Source organism: Gordionus sp. m RMFG-2023, chromosome 4 (assembly GCF_954871325.1).
Source record: "Gordionus sp. m RMFG-2023 chromosome 4, tfGorSpeb1-WG-v2, whole genome shotgun sequence".
Lineage (NCBI taxonomy): Eukaryota > Metazoa > Nematomorpha > Gordioida > Chordodea > Parachordodidae > Gordionus > Gordionus sp. m RMFG-2023.
The window spans coordinates 29,203,140-29,213,481 of NC_088778.1; the positions used below are offsets into that span (position 1 = coordinate 29,203,140).

The 10,342-nt window shown below is 23.0% G+C and overlaps 1 non-coding gene and 1 pseudogene across 1 annotated transcript; one reads left to right on the forward strand and one right to left on the reverse strand.

Moving 5' to 3' along the window:
- The first annotated feature begins 1,375 nt into the window (after positions 1-1,375).
- LOC135929227 (U5 spliceosomal RNA) lies at positions 1,376-1,496 on the forward strand. The gene has a single exon (XR_010572534.1). It is a non-coding gene; the product is annotated as a U5 spliceosomal RNA (small nuclear RNA).
- Positions 1,497-5,157: 3,661 nt separating this feature from the next.
- Positions 5,158-5,277, reverse strand: LOC135929212 (5S ribosomal RNA; annotated as a pseudogene).
- Positions 5,278-10,342: the final 5,065 nt, after the last annotated feature.

A 10,342-nucleotide genomic window follows, 5' to 3' on the forward strand; every position in this document is an offset into this window, starting at 1 on the left:
TTTTTTATTGATTATATTCTAATAATATATTTTCATAAATTATACATATCATAAGAAAATGAATCTTACTGCAATTAATAAAATATATATATAAAATATTCCAGTGTCATAATCTAAATTATAAATTGAAGAAAAAAAATTAAAAGATTTTGAATTTATTTAAACAGGAGATTTTAAAATTTATTTATGCAAATCATAATTTTTTAATTTAAGAATTACAATTTATTTTAATAACAAATAATTTATTTTTAAACAAAAATTATTATCTTAAATAAACAAGATATTTTTTTTACATTTAATACCTTTATTTATTTATTAAGTAAAATATTTTGATTTATTAAGTAACATAATTTTACGCCATCTAGCGTATAAAATAATGTTATATTTATATGAAATAATCAAATTAAAAATGATAGTACAAAATAGTTATAAAATACTCCTAATAAATCCGTCATTTGAGTGGTTAAAAAAAGGATAATTTTTGACAAAAAAATATATATAATAAATGGAATCTACTTTGTAGAAAAAAACATTTTAAAATTATTTATATTAAATTTGAAAAATAAAAAAAATTGATCTTTATACACTTTTCATTATAATTGAAAAATCAGATTTAAATGAACTCTCAAGTCAGTCATTAAATAAGAATTTATTTTTAATTTTTACAGCTAATAATGACTTTTTAAAATAGTTAATTTTAAAAGATATGCCCCGGGTATTATAAAAAAAATTTCAGGAACGGGTCGGGTATAACAATTAAAATATGGGCAGGCCCCTGTAGATATCTGATAAAAAGATCAACTAAAAGATGATTATCAAATATAATGCCTGAGAAGACAGGTGGTCATCCATCCTAACCAGGCTCAACGTTGCTTAACTTCGGTGTTTGAAAGGGAACCGGTGCTTTCAGATATGGTCGTAATCAAAAATTATAGTTTTAAAAATCATTATTAATGTGAATCATAATTTTTTGAATGTAAAATATTTTAGGATTACAATTTATTTTAATAACAAATAATTTCGGTTTAAACAAAATTTATTATCTTAAATAAACAAAATGTTTTTACATTTATACCTTTATTTATTTATTTTTTAAAATATTTTGATTTATCAAGTAAAAATAATTTACGCCATCTAGCAGATTAAATAATGTTATATTTATGTGAGATGAACAAATTAAAAATAATAGTACAAAATAATTAGAAAATCGGAAAGATATCTTCCTTTTACTCCTAATAAATCATCTATTTTTTGAGAGTTTAATTTTAGTTTTTATAAAATTATTTTTTTTATATAAATGTTTATCTTAAATAAGACTATAATTTTGTAATTAAAATTATTCTATAAATACCCAATATATTTACCTGATAAATTCAGTCTCAGATTCTTCGCAGAACGCATAAATCTTTCGCCTTTTACTAAAGATTTCCGTGCGAAGGATCATAAATGAGTTATTTCATCTATTGAATATTTTTTTATCCCTATTTTAAGGGAAATTGTTATGTCAATCAATTTAGATATTTTATCATTTTCTTTCCAAAAATACACAAAAAAATAGGAAATTTTGCTCATTTCAATTTTTTTTGTATAAATTTAAATACTATGTTTATGATATGATTCTTACATATTGTGAATTCCGTTTAAAACATATTTTGGTAAAATTATAAAAAGTGTAATAAAATTTCTCCCAACTAATTTTTTGTAATTTATAGTTCGCTTATCGAAAAAAATTTCAACTATATCACAAATAACAAAATAATAATAAATTTTATTTATGAATTAATGGTACAAGGTAAAGATTTATTTAATATTATATTTTCTATTAATAATAATTACATATTTAATCTGAAGAAGATTGATAAAAAAAAATTTGTAAATGAGCCTGTTAAAATCTTTAAATAAAAAAAAATACAAATAATTATAATTTATTATATTTTAAATTTACAATTATAATAATTTATGTGATATTATATTACTAAGCTCAAAATGGATTTTAAAAATTTATTTGATATATTTAAGAATTTTAACTAAAAAAATGATCATATTGATGATTTTTCAAAATGGATACTAAAATAATCCTAAACAAATAAAGACTGCGAAATATACAGATGATAGGTTTATCAAGTCTTTAAAAAAGATTATAAATTATTTTACTATTACAATTCGTTTATCGTGTCAAATTAAATTTCACCTATATAACAATTAACATATAATAAAATATTTTTATCATTATAAATATGTGCCATTTGTAAATTATTGGATCAAGATGATGATTAATTAAAAATATACTACTAATTTGGTTTGGCAAATACACCCATATCTGGGAAATGACTCGTTTATAATAGATATTTAATTTGAAGATGGATAAAATTTAAAAAATTAGCCTGTTAAAATCTTTTAGTAAATTCAATTTAAAAAAAACATATAAATAATCATTTTTTTATATTATATTTTAGGTAAAAACGTGTCGAATAAATTGCTTTAAAAAAAATTGAATTCTTAAACAGATCCCTTTAAATCCCATGATGATCCGGGATGCCAGAGTACAAAGGGAGAGGATGCAAAAATTTTTAAGCGGGAATATAATAAGCGCTCGTTAGTGGAAAATAAAATAATTTTGAATGTATTATCTTGAAAAAAATATTAACGATTTTTCATTTTTTCCTAGGTGATCCTAGCCAGCTAGGCGTAAAACTGATCAAGTTCAGAACATATCCATGGCCTAAATCTTTATAATAAAAAAATAGAATTTAAATTGTCAGCTCATTAGCGCCAAGGAACTTCCTCATTTACCTTTTACGGTTAAGATGCCAAATTGTCTTTCTTATTATCCGAGTATTTTTTTTAAATAAAAATTAATATACCGCAATGATTCGCTCATTTAGTATCCTTATATAAATTAACCTTAAAGTGATTATGATTAGAATTGTTAAACTATCATATATTTATCTCTTTTTTTAAAAAAAACAACTTTTACCTTAAGGGTACTTGGGATGTGGAAAAGGGAGATTTCCCTTTTGTAGAAAATCTTTCATTTATCCTAAATATCATTCTTAAGCTAAATAAAAATTATCTCTTACTCTTCCCCTTTTGCCCAAAATGAAGCAAAGTGTCATTCTTTTCTTTTAAAAGAAATTTTGATACAAGTTAATAATCCTTTTTTTAAAAAAAATAATAATAATGACCAATTTTTTCTTAATGCAGAAGCTCTAAAAGCATTGCCTATGTTTGTGTAGGGATTTTTAACTAGTATAGTGATTAAGCCCTGGTTATAATAAAATAATTGATTTGTCTCCGAATCAGAAGTATTTTTTTATTAAATTAAATAACGATAAAATTCCAATTAAAGTAAAACAAAAATTTTTCCCTTTTGTTCTACAAATATTTATCTTTATATAAGAAAAAATATTCAATTATGCGATATAAAAAAATAAATCTGTTTTCTTGTTAAAGTAACTGGTATATAAATAAAACAAACCATCTCTTGTTAAATAAAAATCAATCGTTACAATTAACAAAAATACAATTTAAAGATAATATAATATTATCAACATAAAATTGTAAATTGAAAACATTACTACAGTTTGGAAATTTTTGAGAAATAAAAAAAAGTGATGTAAAATTTAACCCGTTTGGGTGAATTATTTTTAAATACCTGCCCAATAAATATTTTAGGCAAAATAATATTATGCAAGCCTTGAGATTTTGCTGATTGACGTCAAAAGGGTTTGTACCTGTATTTGTAAAATCTCGAGGCCTATATAATATTATTTCAGTTAACATATCAAAAATCAACTCAAAAACTAGAAAAAAAAATGCACTTTCCCTATAAAAGAGCTGGCATATCTGTTATGAATAAATTTCAACAAAAAATTTAAAACTTTATAGCTCAAGCAAATTTTTTTTTTGATTTGATAATATAATTTTTTCAATAAAATATTATATTTATATTAAGGACACGGGAATTTCCCTACCTCTACTATTTAATATAATTAGTGTTGTAAACGAACGCGTTCAAAATGAACGCGTTCGTGAACGAAGCTCGTTTTTTTGAAAAAAGGTGATGAACGGCGTTCCTTTTTTTTGAAGAACTTTGAACGTGAACGCGTTCCTATTCTTTGATGAACGCGTTCAATTTTACGTTCGTTCAATTTAAAAAAACTTTTTATTTTTTTTATTTGAAAAATTAATATTAATCCGCATTTTTTAACAAAAAAGTTTTATATTTTTATTTATTTGAAAAATTAATATTTAATCCAATTTTTTAACAAAAAAGTCTTATATATTTTTTAATAAGCTGTTTTACTTTTTCCTCTTTCATATTGCAATTAACGTACCATAACGTGCTACTGCTAGAGAAGATAAGATTAAAGTTTATTAATTTGAATATTTTATATTTTAATTTAATAGATTAGCATTTGCATGGATATAAATATTTCATCATTAGATTCTGAAAATCAAAATTCAATATTAGATGAATTAGAATTACCATGGCCCAAATATCAAAAATATTTCACTGTTTTATAATCAATTCCGAGATATCTTTTTTTTTGACGAGGAAGAAGAGGGCATTGGAGGAAGATAACATAGCTCAATTTTTTGAAACAATGGATAAAACATTAAATGTTTTTAATAAATTCCCCCTTTTAAAAGAATTGTTTATCAAGTATAACACCGCAATCCCTTCATCTGCCCCTGTTGAGCGAGTTTTTAGTATAGCTAACGCTGTATTAACTGCCAAGCGTTCATGCCTATCAGATGAAAATTTTGAAAAGCAATTATTATTAAAAATTAATAAGAAAAATTTTTTATAAATTTATTTTTTTATCGCTCTATTATATTGTATTTATAATTATATTATCAAAATATAACTTATTTTTTATCATGGCTAATATATTGTTTTGAAAAATATAAGGCATTTATTTATATTAAATTAAATTTAAAAAAAAATTTATCATAAAATTTTGAACGCATGAACGCGTTCATGAACTTGAACCCAACGCGTTCAACGCGTTCCTTTTTTTGAATTTGAACGTGAACATGAACGCTTTCTTTTTGTCAATGAACGTTGAACGCGAACCCGTTCGATTTTTTTAAAAATGTTTACAGCACTAAATATAATAAATGAGAATTTCATAGATAATTATTTTAAAAAAAGGATTATGACACCTGGAATTCCCAGGCGGTCACCCATCCTGGTACAAAACAGGCTTAACGCTGCTAAACTTCGGTCTTCAAAAGGGAACTGGTGCTTTCAACTGTATTATAGTCGTAATCAATACTCAATGTTTTAAAATGTTTATTTACGTAAATCATAATTTTTTAATGTAAAATATTTTAAAATTACATTATTATAATAAACAAATAATTTCGGTTTAAACAAAAATTATAATCTTAAATAAACAAAATATGTTTTTGCATTTATCTATTTATTTATTTTTTTTAAATATTTAGATTTATAAGAAAAATAAATTTACGCCATCTAGCATATAAAATAATGTTATAATTATGTGAAACATCAAATTAAAAATGATAGCAATAAAAATATGGTCTCCCCTACATTCTAAAAAATAATATCTTTTTTTTCCTTAAGTTGGAAAAAGTAAAATAAAAATACCTCCCCCCTCCCCTCATTACCTTGGTAAGTATTAAAATAATAATTAAATTAAATAAACAATGAATTTTATATTAAAAAATAAAATTATTCCCCCTCTCCCTTAATTAGCTACCAGCTAGGCGTTAACAAATTATAAGAAATAAGAATTTACTATTTCAAAGATTTAGTATAATATTTTTATTATTTTTATTTGAATGAAATTAAAACAATTATATAATAAAATTTTAAATCCATATTTTTTAATAAAAAATATTTTAAATTATAAATCCTTTTTTTTAAATAAAAGTTTTTACACCCCTCCTTATATAAATAACATCGAAATGGTGGATGACACATTAGATTCCGAAGTGATTATTATATATTACTAAAAACATAATTATAAATTGTAGGCGGATCCTATGGATCAAGACCATAATATAAGTCCAAGCTCTTTTACCTCCTCAATAACCAATAACATCATCATAATAATAAATTTCCATCAGTTATCTTTTGTAAGTAAAGAATCGTTTTAAAATATTTAAATTAAATTCTACAAATTGAGATAAATCCCGACAAATTCCTATTATTTCTAACGTATAAATCAAGCTAACATCCCCGCTTGGCAACATAAATAAAGTGAAAAAATTTCAAAGCGGAGTTCTGAACACGACAAAATTTGAGTTATTATTATTTTTTAAATAAATAGACAAGCCCTGGTTCGAACTAGCTCCTGTTGTTTTGAAGAAATCAAAAAATTACTAAAATTCTAACAAAGTCAGGATACTATTTCAGGAGGAAAATAGTTTGGGGTTCATAAATAGGATTTTTTTAAAAAAAAAAAAATATATAATTAAATATCATAATCCTCAAAATTAGCCTCATAATTAGCTAATCGATTATGTCTAACTCTATTCTCGAAGATTATAATTTTCCATATTTAAATCAGGAAAGAGCTCAGGCAATAATAAATGAGATAATTTCCATACATAACGTTTTTTCAAACGGTTTTTGGGTAATGTTACGAGGAATCCTTTATTTGTAAACAAAGGATAATAATTTTAGGAATTTCGATTAAGTTCATGTTATCAAAATTTACGTTAAATAGAGTTTAAAACTCCTGAACTCGAATTAAACCCTAATTTGGGAATCTAGCTATTATATGATTAATGTTTAAAAACAATTATGAATTTTATTTGTAATTCTTTTGTATATATACATTTATATAATTATCCAATTTAACTTCTAATAATATGCAATTTGATTAACCTCGATAATAAAATATTACATGTTGGAAAGTTATAATAATATAAAATAAAGTCCTTTTAAAATATATAACGTAACGTTTAAAATATATACGATATTCAAATATAACACTAGCAGATATTTTTCTCTTAATATTGTACAAAAGTTAAAAATAAAATGTTAAGATCTAAACATGCCCATTAAGAGAAATGCGATGGTCAAAAATTTTATACGAGTAATATTTATTTCACCCCCGCTCCCAAGTCGATCAATTCAGCAGGTAAGGAGTTTTGAATTATATTATAATTTAATAGAAATATGTAACGATATAAAAATTCGAAGTTATGATTTATATATATTCTATTTAAAAAAATTTTTTTAAAAAATTTACACCTCGAAAAACATGAAAAGACAATTTTAGTTATCTTAATTCTAAATTTCAATTTCCAAAGCAAACATAAATAGTGGTATATATATTTTTGACTTTAAATAAAATAATTAGCCGCGAAACGTAACAAAACTTTTTACTGCTTGCTTACACAAGAAAATAAAAATATCTGTAGATTTTATTTTAAATTTCGCAAAAAAAATTTATATTCCCGCAAAAAAAAGTAAACCAGTTGACAATAATAAAAAATATATTAAATATCGATATCGATATTTTTATTTAAATTTTGTATATTAAAAAAAATTAACAAGAACTTTTAGATGTCAAATGCTAAATATTTTTAACCGCTAACTAATTATAAGAATGGTTGTAAATTTTATATCATGCTAATCCTATATATATATAATAAAAATATTAGAATGGTGAAATATAATATAATCTAAGAAAATATAAAGCAATCCGATAAAATATGTGTTGTATCTAGCTTTATCTTGATTAATTTAATTATTTCTGGGAAGAATTACCTAATTTTGAACTTGAACTAATTTTTATTACACATTATTTTCATGAAGGTTTATTTTTTTTAAAAAAATTCTAAAAATTTTTACTTGAAATCATCATTGTTTTTATTCAAGGCTCGGCTAACTTTACTACTACGATTCAGATACTTTTGATTTGAATAATTTGTTTAACTTGATTTCACTTTGCAAAAATTGTATGAAAAAATCGATTCAAATTAAAATAGTTCTAATATTTCACTTGTCAGAAATTCGTAAAGCACCAATATAAAAAAAAAATAATGCTAAAATTTCCAAACAATTTTTTTGAATAGAAAATAGAAACGCACTCAATAAATTAACTATTAATTTTAATTTTTAAAAATTTATATTAAATTTAATTTATTACCCTGTATATTCAGTTTGCGCGAATTCGCGAAGAAATACCCATAAATACACAAAAAATGCAGCATATTTTGTGTATTTAGCCATAAATTCATGTTGATCATGAATTATTAATTTTGTATTAAAGGCAAAGGAGCTTTAATAAAATTGCGAATTATTTACAAGAACCACCAGAGTAAATTTTAGAAAAATCAAAATATCCTCTGCAGCCTTTTTTCAAAACCAATTGGTTTATTTATTTTAAATATTTATATATACTTTAACGAATATATTACCTTCAATTTTTTTTTGTAGTTGAATATCTATCCCTTGTCGGCTCTATTAGAATTTATCACGTAAAATTGAATTAAGAATACTGTATTTATATCTTGCCCAAAAAAAGAATCCTAAAAATAATTTTGATTCATTTTTTTTATTCACCCATGAACTGATGAATTTATACCTTTTTAATTCCAATATATTGGCATCTTTCTTACTTAAAAAATGGCTAAATCTTATAATAAATGTGAATTTTACTTGTCACTTATTACTTTAATCCACATTTTTTAAAAAATAATTAACTTCTCCTCACTAATACCTAAAGTAGTATAGGGGCTTTTGAATTTAAATGTAAATTGATTCACACCACCATTAACTTTATCCATATACTGATGTATCCTTAGAATCCCTGGTATCAGGAAACGAACCATTAGAAATGGGGGCTTATTTATATTTTTAATTTAAAAAAATTTAAAACGCGATATAATATAATTAAAAATGTTAGTTATATTATAAATAATAGAATATCTAAATATTATATAATATTACTTTTCGGCAAATCTCTATCACCCTTTTCTTGACCAGAGTTAAACTCGAATAAATTGCTTAATTCATTAGTATCAAAATTTTAAAAAAAACCATTAACAAAAAAATATAAAATTAAATAATGATGCATATTTTTAAAATTTGTAAGCCTATATCGATTGTTACATCCTTTTTCATGATTTTATTACGTCGTTTTTTATGCTTTTTGTTTACGAAGATTTGCCTGATTTTGTCATTTTGCGTTGTTTAGTGGCCCGCTTCTCTATGATGTTTGACAAATAATATTTTAAACAAAAAGAATACAAAAAGTGTTGTATAATATACTATTTATGTGTATATATCTACTCATTAAAAATAATAAGGCTGAGAGGGTTTAATAAAAGATGGTTAAAAAACGGGAATGAGAAAAGGTTATATCATCATGCGGGGAACTGATGCATTTTTTATAACGTAAATATTCAAAAAAAAAAATTTGTCAAAAAATAAATCAAAAAAATTGGACACTCTGTATTCAATAAAGAAAAGGAAATTAAAATTGACACTCTTTTTCATATATATATCATATCAATAGGAATTTGTATCCGATATATTAGAACCTAAAGGATGTAAGTTTCATTATATATCATATCAATATTTCAATTTTAAATTAATAGGGATTTGTATTCGATAATAATTAGAACCTAAAGGATATAAGTTTTCATATATATATCATATCAATATTTTAATTTTAACATCAATAGGGATTTGAATCCGATAATAATTAGAAACATAAAGAATGTAAGTTTTCATATATATATATATATATATCATATCAAAGTTTTAATTTTAAAGGGATTTGTATCAGATATTAATAAGAACCTAAAGGATGTAAGTATATACACTATTTTTCATATTGGTTTAATTTTAACATAAATTGGGATTTATATCAGGTACGCTGCTACATCCAAACCATTAAATAATCCATCATATAATAACTTCATCAATCTCTCTTCTTCTATTATTTTTAACTTATAGTATCTATTTTAATTTGTTTATTTTTTTCTATAGCATACAAATTTGAGGTTTGCAATGGACGGATATAATAAAAAAAATATATATGTTAGCCTTAGCGTCAATGTGTTTATTCCAATGTGTTACTTTTTTTAAACTTTAAATCATTTTTTGAGGGCGTTTTTAAAAGAAAGAAAGAAAGAAAGAAAGAGAAAGAAAGAAAGAAAGAAAGAAAGAAAGAAAGAAAGAAAGAAAGAAAGAAAGAAAGAAAGAAAGAAAGAAAGAAAGAAAGAAAGAAAGAAAGAAAGAAAGAAAGAAAGAAAGAAAGAAAGAAAGAAAGAAAGAAAGAAAGAAAGAAAGAAAGAAAGAAAGAAAGAAAGAAAGAAAGAAAGAAAGAAAGAAAGAAAGAAAGAAAGAAAG